Source organism: Myxocyprinus asiaticus, chromosome 23 (genome assembly GCF_019703515.2).
Source record: "Myxocyprinus asiaticus isolate MX2 ecotype Aquarium Trade chromosome 23, UBuf_Myxa_2, whole genome shotgun sequence".
Classification (NCBI taxonomy): domain Eukaryota; kingdom Metazoa; phylum Chordata; class Actinopteri; order Cypriniformes; family Catostomidae; genus Myxocyprinus; species Myxocyprinus asiaticus.
Window position 1 is genome coordinate 43,058,396 of NC_059366.1, and position 13,063 is coordinate 43,071,458.

Below are 13,063 nucleotides of genomic sequence, written 5' to 3' on the forward strand. Positions count from 1 at the left end.
AAATCATATAGTTTCCATGACTTTACTATTATTCTAAAAGATGCGAAATGGTAATAGTACAGAATGAATGTTCAAACTGTTTGTATAGCAGAAAGTATCATTTAGCTTTTAAATATTTAGAATTTCTTTCTTTTTTTTTTTTTTTTTTTTTTTTTGAGCACAAATATTCCATGTTGTCTCTAAATTAATATGAGGTCATAAACTGCATGCATAGTACAATAATTAAAATAATGTTGTTTATAATTGTTTTAGATGAATATAGCAACAGGTACCTGGACTATTTTTATTTTTTATTTTTTTCGTTTTAGTAATATGTGTTTTGGAACAACATGAGGGTGTGTAGATAATGACAGAATTTCTATTTAACATCAGTTTCCTAGGATGTGACAACACAAACATTGCACTTTGCCTCGCATGTTGACAAAGACGAATATCAGCTATTTTGTTTTAGTGAGGGATGGATGCACACCTTCCAAGTAAGATTCCACACCAAGGGTCTGCTGTTTGTTAATGACCAGACGTTAGCCAAAAACTCCCATTGGAACACAGCTGCACTTTGAAAATCTCTTCCTGACAGAGTTTTTGCAAAGAAGTACAGTTTGTCTCTGTAATCTTTCATCAAAATGTAAAAACTTGCTCCAGCCCTGAAATGACTTTCCTTTTTGTATGATCTCACCAATCCCTCTTTTTTTTTCCTCCAGCGTCCTGTCATATAGAGGCCGCTTTTCACATTCCAGTCCCATTGGATAAACTTAAGTCCCCCCTACATTTTTTACTCGTTGACTGTCCTGTGTCACAGAATAATGTCACAATACAAAAATAAATTGGGTTTTGAATGCTGTTAACTTTAAGGCCACATCCTCACTAATACGTTTTCATCTGGAAACGCATACATTTTGTTATGTTTACGCCTCTCATCCACACTAGAAAGGCGTTTTCCTTTACCAAAAATGTAGCATTTCGAAAAATGTCTCTACATTACTTTATCTACTATATATCTAATGCAAAGATTTCAAACAAACTTCTTTCACGTTGTCATTATGGGGTATTGTTTGTAGAATTTTGAGGAAAATAATGAATTTAATCCATTTTGGAATAAGGCTGTAACATAACAAAATGTGGAAAAAGTGAAGCGCTGTGAATACTTTCCGGATGCACTGTATAATGTTTATGTCTAATTGCTAAACTTTTGTAACAATGTGTATTTTAACATTTATGGACTGGCCCCATTCACTTCCATTGTAAGTGCCTTACTGCATCCACTTCTTTTTTAACTAAAGAGAGACGAGGCAAAATACATTTTTGTGGTAATCAATATTATGTCACAAATGCTGTCGACTGAGCTTAACTTGTATTGAATCCGTAGCATTCCTTTATGTAAATTGATTTTGTTTTTAAAGATGTTTAGTTATTTTTAATGGAGTGTAACGCCAAATGTATCTCTCATTAGGGAGAAAGTGGGTTAGAATGGAAAAGTACACAAACATAGACCTGACAATAATACCAGAGCATTTCTACATCCCTGATTGCAATCTGCAGGCATTAAAAGTGTCTTCCTGCTGAACCTTGTGAGGGAGGGGTTTCCTGATGTTCACTCCAAAACATCAGTGTTCCATTGTGCTCATCTAACTATTACCTGAGACACAGCAGCCAAAGATAACAAGAGGAAACTGGGTTCAAACGTACAAGTGACCCATGATGAATTTGATGTTTTGCTGTTGATACATTAATCGTTTTTCAATTTGTAGTTCTAAACCCGGAACAAAATTATAATTAGCCAGGGCTTCTCAGAAATATCTAATGCTTTTTCGGAATAGCCATTTTCAATGAATGAGTATCTGTTATTAAAGGGATAGATCACCCAAAAATAAATTTCTGTCATCAATTACTTAAGCTCATTTTGCTACAAACCCATATCTATTTCTTTCTTCCATAGAACACAAAAGAAGATGTTAGAAAAAACATTCAGTCTCAGTTACCATTCACTTTCACTGTATTAGAAAAAACAGCATCAACATTCTTCAGAATTTCTCGTCTTGTGTTCCACTAAAGTCAAATGGGTTTGAAACAACATGAGGGTGATTAAATGATGAATTTCATTTCGGACTGTAGTCCAGAGTAGATATATCACATGATTTTTGCCCTTTACAGCTGCTTAACTCTTCAAAGGTTAGTCTTATAACCTTCCATTTAAACCTAACAGATCTCGAGATGTCAGATATGATCAAACATCATGGCACATTTGCGCAGCACATAGAAACGGACCTTAGAAAACAGCACAGCAAAAATAAGACTGTGATTCCAACCAGACCATTTACAGAAACGTACAAGGAAACGTACATAAAAAAGAACAGCGAAAACACAATTCCATGAAAACAAGCAGCCAACATTAAGTTAAATGGACAGTAAACACAGGTCCTATGTGCACCATGTTACGTTCCTTATCTGAAATTGTGTGTGTTTGAATGCTGGCTCTAATGTCGTAGTGTTATGGCTCTCACATCATTCGTACTGGCACAGTGAAGATGTCTCTAACGTTACACACTGAGTGTGTGCTGTAAACGTGCCAACTCGAACCAATAATGATCCAGTCTCTGGGGTGAAAGCCAGATGCAGAGAATGTTGGAAGGTCTTTCAAAGGAGAATTTATGCCCAAAACCTCAAGGTTAAAGGAATAGTTTTTCACCTAAAAATAAAAATAAAAAACTCACCCTCATGTATGTACCCATATGACTTGACTTTCTTTCGTGGAAGGCATGAGGAGAAATTAAACTTTTTTTTTTTAAAGTATTTTAGTATTTAGTATTTTAATCCATATTTTCAGAAGTCATATGATAGGTGTGGGTGAGAAACAGATCAATATTTAAGTCCTTTTTTTAACTAGAAATTCTTCTCCATAACCAGTAGGGGGCGATATAAGTATGTGAATCATCAAAAACACAAGAAGAAGAGTGTGAAAGTGAAAGTTAAAGTGGAGATTGACTGAGCAGGCAGGAGAATTTATAGTAAAAAAGGACTTAAATATTGATATGTTTCTCACTCACACCTATCATATCGCTTCTGAAGACATGGATTAAACCACTGGAGTCGTATGGATTACTTTAATGCTGACTTATGTGATTTTTGGAGCTTCAAAGTTTTGGTCACCATTCACTTGCATTTTATGGACCAAAAGAGCTGAGAAATTCATCTAAAAATCTTTGTGTTCAGCAGAAGAAAAAAGTCATGCACATCTGGGATGGCAATGAGTAATGATGAGAGAATTTCATTTTTGGGTGAACTATCCCTTTAACATCCTCTATTGTGTTTCACACAATGAAAAAATGACTAGTAAGATTTACCATAGATTTTTCTTTTACAAATTCTTGTACACAGTGAGTAAATTTTAATAACTCAATGAGATAATATTGAATAAACTGAGTAAATCTAACTGAAACATTTCAGTTAACAAAGTAACTTTTACTTGCAAATCCAATGTGAAAGTACTTAAAATAATTTAGTAACATTTAAATAACCATTATGTGCAAACGTTGAAATGTTTCACAATTAAAACTGTCCTTTAAAGAATATTTTTAGTGACGTGCTATGCTGAATGCATGATTGAGCAATTTAGAGTAGAAAATTAACTTCAGATGTCACAAAACAACAAGTTACTAAACTTGACGACAAAATCAACAATAACAACAATGTAAATAAAACTGGTAAACAGTAAATACAAGCAAGCTCATTAATTATTCAATCCTGGTGCATGCTAACACTTTCATTGTGAAGTTAAGTAGAATTTACTTATTTTTTTAACAGTAAAATTTACTCAAAATCTGAAAATAAATAGTATAATGTTTTTTCTATGTTTTCTATATCAATCATTTAGGACTCATTGTAAATATAACAAACAATCTTTAATAAAATTTACTAGGGCTATAAATTGATTAAAATCAATTGGGGGGGGGGGGGGTTCACCCAATTTGGAATGCCCAATTCCCAGTGCACTTTTAAGTCCTCATGGTCACGTAGTGATTCGCCTCAATCCGGGTGGCAGAAGACAAATCTCAGTTGCCTCTGTGTCTGAGACCATCAATCCACACATCTTATCACGTGGCTTGTTGAGCGCGTTGCCATGGAGACATAGCGCGTGTGGAGGATTCACGCCATCCACCGCGGCATCCACACTCAACTCACCACGCACCCCACTGAGAACGAACCACATTATAGTGACCACGAGGAGGTTACCCCATGTGACTCTACCCTCCCTAGCAACCGGGCCAATTTGGTTGCTTAGGAGACCTGGCTGGAGTCACTCAGCATGCCCTGGGATTTGAACTAGCGAACTAGTGAACTCCAGGGGTGGTAACCAGTGTCTTTTACCACTGAGATACCCAGGCCCCAATCGATTAAATTTTTAATTAAATTAATTAAATGATGTGCCGATTAATTAACCGGATTAATCGCAATTAATTGCATATCAATATTTCCTGAGAAAGGCCTCCAAATAAAGGTAATTTAGAAAATAATAATCATAAATATAACATATAATAAATATTAGAATTCAATTCATTTCAACCTGGTCTCTTGAAATTTACGTGAGCATTGCAACGTTTTTGCAAAACTGAAATTATGTGCTTCATTACACGTTTAGCTGCAGTTTTCAAGTGAAATGACCAGCGAGGGGTGCCAAAATCCAGCGAAATGAGATTGTAATCAGATGAGATTTTTAAGGTGAATTTTAGATGGAGGTTTTAATAACTAAACGTACCTCCCTTACCTAAAACTTTACCCTGAAACTAACCAATAGTGTCCAAAAAGATAGTCAGTCAAGGCCAAATCCAACGCTTTATTGAGTGAGCTACCAAGCAAGCTAATGACACAGGAATAAGTGTGTATATGTAGGTGGGTCTGCAATACAAGTGTTAAAATCTTTCATTTTTTCAAATCATTTGTTAAAGTAAAAGTATTTTGATATCATAAGATAGCGGGGGATGAGTAATAGAGCAAAAAATACATTTTAATAAGATCAAAATCAGCAAGTGTACTTGTGATTTGTGTAACAATGATTAAACCACACAGTTGTTGTAGCACCTCTAGTGTTCGTTTCACCAGGAAACTGCAACGAAATGAGAAAGGGGCACGTACAAGTCAGTTTGCAAAAATGTATATAGAGTAACATTCAGTCTATGAGACCAGGTTGGTTAATGAATGTGGCGGCAGGGACATGGTCGACCATTTGTCCGGGGAGAAAGCGGTAAGAGTGCACACACCTGAGCGATATAATGTCTAACACCTGTTTCTGATTGCAGTAAGCACTGGGGAGAGCGATAAAAAGGGACCACACAAGAGACGAGGGAGAGAGAGCTACCCATCTGAAAGAGACTGTGTTGTGTTTAGCTAAAGGGTGTACTGCTGAAAAGCCCTTTGAGTTGTTTATTAAAATTTATACCTTTGAGTTGAAGCCCATGTTTCCTGTATCTTCCTTTCCCTCACTCCCTTGAACGTTACAATGTAAATACATTATTGTACACCGATCAGCCACAACATTAAAACCACCTGCCTAATATTATGTAGGTGCCCCTCGTGCCGCCAAAACAGCACCAACCCGCATCTCAGAATAGCATTCAGAGATGATATTCTTCTCACCACAATTGTACAGAGTGGTTATCTGAACTACCGTAGACTTTGTCAGTTCGAACCAGTCTGGCCATTCTCTGTTGACCTCTCTCATCAACAAGGCATTTCCGTCACAGAACTGCCCCTCACTGGATGTTTTTTGTTTTTGGCACCATTCCACTCAAACCAGCCCATCTGGCACCAACAATCACCCATGCGATTATCTAATCAGCCAATCATGTGGCAGCAGTGCAGTGCATAAAATCATGCATATATGGTTCAGGAGCTTCAGTTAATGTTCACATCAACCATCAGAATGGGAAAAAATTTTGATCTCAGTGATTTGGACTGTGGTATGATTGTTGGTGCCAGACGGGCTGGTTTGAGTATTTCTGTAACTGCTGATCTCCTGGGATTTTCACACACAACAGTCTCTAGAATTTACTCCAAATGGTGCCAGAAAACGCTGTCGTTTTCTGCATATCGCTGCCCCCTTCGGCATATCGCGGTGCCGTTTTGTGGCCCGTTCTGCATAACGCGGTGGCTCATTTCAGCTTATCACGCCCCATTCACTCCGTTTCGTGGCCGGCCCACCGACCCTCCCGGTTCTCCCAATGGCCAGTCCGCTCCTGATAGGCCCCAAAGTGCGTCGGCCCACCCGGAAAATGCCTAATATGCCAGATTACCAATCCAGCCCTGGTGGCAACAGACAAGTAAGCATTTAGACAATTCAAACTTTGCTTTAAAGCAAAAATATTTTTGTTTTATTTCCGTAATATTAAACATAACCCTATTGGCCTACTCCCCTCTGCTCTAAGTTTAATTATTGGTCTATGTACTCATGCGTCAGATGGATGCTTTTGGAGCATCTCACTTTAGTTGCGTTCTTCTCGAGATGCCTGAATTCTGTTGTGCTCAGTCCAGCTGTCCTTGAGCGCAAAAGCGCATCTGTGTGGAAGACTGTGTGCTGCCTGCTCGTTGGTTTGACGAGGCGCATTGCCTGTACAGCTGGAACGCTGACTGCCCCCTACTGCATCAGGTGGTACATTAAGATTAGATAATGACAGAATTTTTATTTTTGGGTGAACTATCCCATTAAGACCAAAAGGCTTTGACAGTAATTAAGTGTAATATCTCAAAATAGGTTTCATGGAATTTGCCAGTAAACGTGGGTGATCACCGGTTATGAATAACATAAGATAAAGCCAAAAAGTGTTAATGGGATTATCAGAAAAACATATTCTTTGAAATAACATCTCTGCTGAACAATATACACAAAAAATAATAAATAAAATAAAATATATTTTTTGGTGAAATCCAGGTCATTCTTCATTGCACTACATTGCATAAACTGTTGCATTGGTTATGTCTATATTTCTGATTCTTCTGGTGCACAAGTTTTTGTCTTATTGTGAGGTTTTCCTGATTCTGTAGTAATAAAAGGGACGATAATGTTTTTACATCTGTTCTTCAGTTGCTCTCTGCCTATACTCTGAAGTCTCCACTGGACCAGTCAATTGTTTTGACAAAGATACAGTTGTGGAATCCACAGTTTTCTGTTTTTCCTTTTCATGCTAGCCTTTCTTGCCCCTGAACTCAAAGCAGGCCTGTGGATTTCCCTCTCTGTCACGTAGTGTTTTGATGACCTCTCGCTTATGCCCCAGTAGGTGATGGGAATCAAACAGTAGGTCTTCTGTAAACATGGATGCACAGAGGTTCCTTTTTCATACTGGGCAATCCTATTTTTTACATTAAAATTCCTCCCATGTGAAGGAAACTTCTTTGTCTACTTGGTGATGTGTTTCGTAACTGCATATAGTTCATGGGCTTTGACTTTTTCCTTTGTGCAGGTTTCAAAATTATTGCTTGCCATTGCCAATGGCCAAATTATGCAACCTGGTGTTAGAATCATGTTGCAATACCTACATTTTTGCAGAATGATTTTTAAGTGGCTCGTTGTATGTATCGCAGTAGTTTCCCTTTCACACAAATCATGAGTAAAACGGCAGATTATCACTTCATAAACACTTACTTTTCACCCAGTTCCTCACATAATGATACCTTATGACATCGAAACACTATCGCGCATGACTTGTATGGCGATATGTTTTAACATTTGCATTACATAACAAAATTTCAAGCTTGTTTAAAGTGTGATTACATTGCACATTAGCTCAAATAATAGAGTGTCACACTTGTGATGTGAAGTACCTGGGGATGAGTCCTGAAGAGCATGTAAGCTGAAAGTGTTGAAGAAGTGCCACAAAATGATGTGGTTGCTTCAGCAATTCCATTTTTTTTTTTTTTTTTTTTTTTTTTGTCACATTTGCTTTTTAGACTATCTGTTAGGTTTGGTTTTAAGTTTTGTTGATTTAAATTTAGATAGAGCATTAAAGGGATAGTTCATCCAAAACAAGAATTCTCTCATCATTTACTCACCCTCATGCTATCCCAGATGTGTATGACTTTTTTTCTTAAGCAGAACACAAATGAAGGATTTTAGAAAACATCTCAGCTCTGAAGGTCCATACAATGCAAGTGAATGGTGACCAGAAATTTGAAGCTCCAAAAAGCACATAAAGGCATCATAAATGTAATCCATATGACTCTAGTGGTTTAATCCATGTCTTCTGAAGCGATATGATAGGTGTGGGTGAGAAACAGACAAATATTTAAGTCCTTTTTTTACTGTAAATCTCCACTTTTACTTTGTATTCGTATTCTTCTTGCATATCGCCACCTGCTGGTTATGTCTGGTCAAAGGTGGATATAGCAAAAAAAGGACTTAAATATTGATTATATCACTTCTGAAGACATTGATTAAACCACTGGATTCTTATGGATTACTTTTCTGCTGCTTGTATGTGTTTTTTGGAGCTTCAAAGTTCTGGTAACTATTCATTTGCATTGCATGGACCTACAGAGCAGAAATATTTTTCTAAAAATCTTTGTTTGTGTTCTGCAGAAGAAAGAAATTAATACACATCTGAGATGGCATGAGGGTGAGTAAATGATGAGAGAATTTTCATTTTGGGTGAACTATTTCTTTAACCTTAAAAATCTCACCTGTATGAGAGAACATTTAACTCGCTTTCGGCGCCACACAGTGGACATTTCATTTTGGAACGGCTGTGATACATGTAAGGAACCACTTCATGACATTTTGAAAAAATGTTGCCACAGTGAGATACATGTCTATCCTGGGAATCAGTCCCACAACCTTTCCATTACAAGTGCCATGCACAACCATTTGAGCCACAGCATGCAATTCAATGCTTTCTTTTACTTTCTGAAATAGTTTTGCGTTTCCTAACAAAAAGTTTTGAGTGCCCTTGCAAATATTTTGGGTTGCCTTACAATAGCTCCCATTATGAAAATTAACCATGGTTTTACAATAGTAACCATGGCTGAACTATGGTAAAAAAAAAAAAAAAAAAAAAAAAAACATTACATTTATACAGATGTACTGTAGTAACAGCATGATTAATATGTAGTAAAAAAAAAATAATAATAATCATGGTTTCACTATAGTAAACCTGCAGTAACCATGTTTGTGGTGATAACAACCATGACTTTAAACCATGCTATGTTCCACAAATTTACCATATTTACTATAGTAAAACTAACCATGTTTTTGGCAGAATGAGTATGATTTTTCTTACCATAGTTTTGGTTTACCTCTATTATTACTATGGTTTTACCTCAAATATCATTGTTAAAATATGCTTACTGTAGGAAAACAGTGGTTGATTTTCATAAGGGATGGATAAAGCTATTGTGTAATTAATCAAGATATGTTCAGTGAAAACAAATCTTATTGTCTTACACAAGTTTGCTTCTCAAGTAAATTTCTATTGTTTTAAGGATGTTTGGATATTTTATTTTTTACTGGAAAACAAGACAATTATGATTAGTGGTTTACCGGTGCAAAAAACCCCCAAAAAACACCACCACAATGCTAGGATGTTTTGGGTTGCTACCAGGGCATTGTTATGTGGTTGCTAAGGTGTTCAGAGTGATTCTGTACCTTTACCAGCAAATAAAAAAGAACAAGCCACCCAATACAACAGTCTCTTGCAGGGCTGTAGCTTGTGCGGTGAAAAGTGGTAACGATTCTAGGGGCCCACAGGTCCAGGGGGCCCCACAACAAATTCTAAACAGTATTTTTAATAGGAAATGGGCCCAGAGCAACATAGAGTCAGGGGGCCAAGAAAACCCTGCTACGGCCCGGGTTTCTTGCATGAACTTTCCACTACCAAACCCTTTTGCAAAGCTGAGCATGCACTTTCATTCCTTTATTTATATTAACCTAATTTTTCACAGGGCTCATTTATATCCATCAAAACATATCTGTGCTTGTTATTCTACGAAGAACTAATGAAAATACATTGCATTGTCGTCAGTCAAATATTTGCATGGTTTAACCTTGTTTTACCTTGTTTTTGCACCGATGGAAAGACTAATTTCTTCAAGTGATTAATTCCTCAGATCTCTCTTTTACTTAACAATCCAGGCCATGAGGTCTTCTGGCTTGTTCCCAGAGAGGACATGACATGTGGGGTCTTCTCAACACTCTTTAGTAAGGGAATTGGGTGGAGCGGTGTAACCATGAGGTCAGAGGAGGTTAAGAATGCATTTCTAGCTTTTTAAGCCATTGTCTATGGATGGCCTGGGTCAGTCCTTCTAAGGTGAGAGGCCCACCCAAACAGTAAATCCAGCCTATACTCCTAAATCAGAGTATCTTAACCTCTGATTTAGGAGTATAGGCTGGATTTACTGTTTGGGTGGGCCTCCAAAAATATGGATGGATGAATTTCAAGGTGAAGTGTGTAATTTTTCCTGCACTTATTTCTGGAATCGCAAGAAGAATGCGCATCTTTCATTATTTGGGCAAACAGATAGTCCCGCCCCACATTGTTTGAAGCAGTTAGTCACATTAAGGAATACTGGTTTTGGCACAGACAATTAGGATACCCATCTCATGCCAGGAGGGCACCAGAGTATCTGAGGTCACTTTATCTGGCATCAGCAACACTTCCATGCTAATTTCAGCAAATTCTTATTTGGTTACGTTGCATTTGAACTCACTGAGTCGAACGGAGCTTCTCAGTAAGGCCTTTAAGAGAGCATTAATGCAACAAGAATGATTTATTTTTAAAAACATTAACTAGTATAACTGTAAGTAACATTTAATTTTAATTGTATATTATTTTTATTTACTATTTATTATTTTTTGTATTAATATTATTATTATTGTTTATATATAATATATAATACAAAATATTGAAAATAATATTTTTAAAATGTAAAATAATAATATTTATAATATTATAGTATTCATATTATAATAATATTAATAATTTATTATTGTTTATAATATTAAATATTGTAAGTAATGTTTTTACATTTTAAAATAATAACCATAAATATTTGTATTAGTAAAATCATAATATTGTTAATTAAATATTATTATGTATAATGTATAATCTAAACTATTCTAAATAAGATTTTAAAAATAATAATAATAAATATTATTTTACAGTGCCATTATTTTTTTGTTTATTTATATATTTAATAATAATATTTTAATATTTAAAATAATAAGAAGACATCATTATTTATAAGTATATATTATTGTTTATTTATAATACAGTATAGGTGTATTGTCATTATGTATAATCAACTTATACTGTTTCTAAAAGATAACTTTTCCTGCATTTTTAAATAACTTAGCATGCTAATGTTGACAATTACAAGGAAAACATATTAATATGCATGTAATGAGATCATATGACAACAGTGTAGCATAATATGCCTTGAAATGTTTATCGTTGCATATACGTAAAAAAATACAAGGTTATATTTTCATTTTTTTCTCAGATTTTTTTTCTTCTTTGTGTTTATGTGTGTGCGCCTCGGGCTTTGACCACAGTGATGTCTGTTGGGAGGTTGGGATTGGGGAGTTAATGGGGGATAATGTTTGAATCTGTGCAGATATATTGTGTTTTGTTTTGTGTTATATTTAAGAATCAATTAAAAAAAAACGTTAATCACAAAACAATTATAAAAAATACAACGTAGTATACACTGTGTGGTATGTAGTAAACAGTACGCTTGTATTCCAGTCCCAAACATACAGCCCACAACATAGATGTCGAAAGTTTGAATGGAATGCAAGTTTAATGTTACTTATTCATCACACTGAATATGGAAGTCAAGCACATTTCATTGTGGCATACAGTATGCAGTGTGCCGGTTGTATACTGCACATTTTGGCACATTTGGCAAATCATCAAGGTATTCCATGCATACAGAAAATTAGCAAACTGCAGACAGGATACATAGTCCTGAAATAGTATGCGTAGTATGGTAGTACACTATTCCGTAACTATCCTTACAGGAGAGTATGTGAATTTTCATTGAGAAAGATTTGCGCCTGGGTAGATCAGCGAGTACTGACGCTGACTACCATTCCTGGAGTCACGAGTTCGAATCCAGGTCATGCTGAGTGACTCCAGCCAGGTCTCCTAAGCAACCAAATTAGCCCGGTTGCTAGGGAGGGTAGAGTCACATGGGGTAACCTCCTCGTGGTCGCTATAATGTGGTTCTCGCTCTCGGTGGGGCACGTGGTGAGTTGTGCATGGATGCCGTGGAGAATAGCGTGAGCCTCCACACGCACTGCGTCTCTGCGGTAACGCGCTCAACAAGCCACATGATAAGATGCACAGACTGACGGTCTCAGACGTGGAGGCAACTGAGATTCATCCTCCACCACCTGGATTGAGGCGAGTCACTACGCCACCGTGAGGACCTAGAGTGCATTGGGAATTGGGCATGCTAAAAGATTTGCTTCAGTGTTGCAGTTTACTTACATGCTTGATCTCAGCGGGCAGTTTCTTCGCATTTTCTCAAATGGTTTGAATGTAATTGTTTACAGCTTGCAGCTAGTTTTCTGTGTTTTTGTTGGATGGCTGTCACAGCACTGTCCTCATTCATGGTCAATGTGATGGCTGTGCTATTACACAGTGTGAATTTGCTCCAAATTCCACCACTCTCAGTGAATGGCTCTCTTTGTATCGATTTCGCCCTGGTTAAGCACCCCATGCTTTGCACCATTATACCCACCATGTCATCAAAACTGACACATATATGGTTTCTAAAAGAGATAAACAAACTTTACAAATGGGGCCAGTCCATAAACATTAAATTACACACTGTTTCAAAAGTATAGCAACAAGATGTAAACTTTAAATGTGTTAACAAGTTTGTAAGGAGACCTTCACCTAACCTAATGACATTCACAGGTTTGGGTTTCCCCTTCAACTCGTTTAAATATCAGAGCTCTGGCCCTAAATATTCTCCACCCAAATGCATACTTGAAGTCCCTGTTCAGCTTGAAGTTCGGCTTGTGACTTTGTGGTTAAAAGTTACGTATATTCACCCCAAATAAGCGCCTTTGATC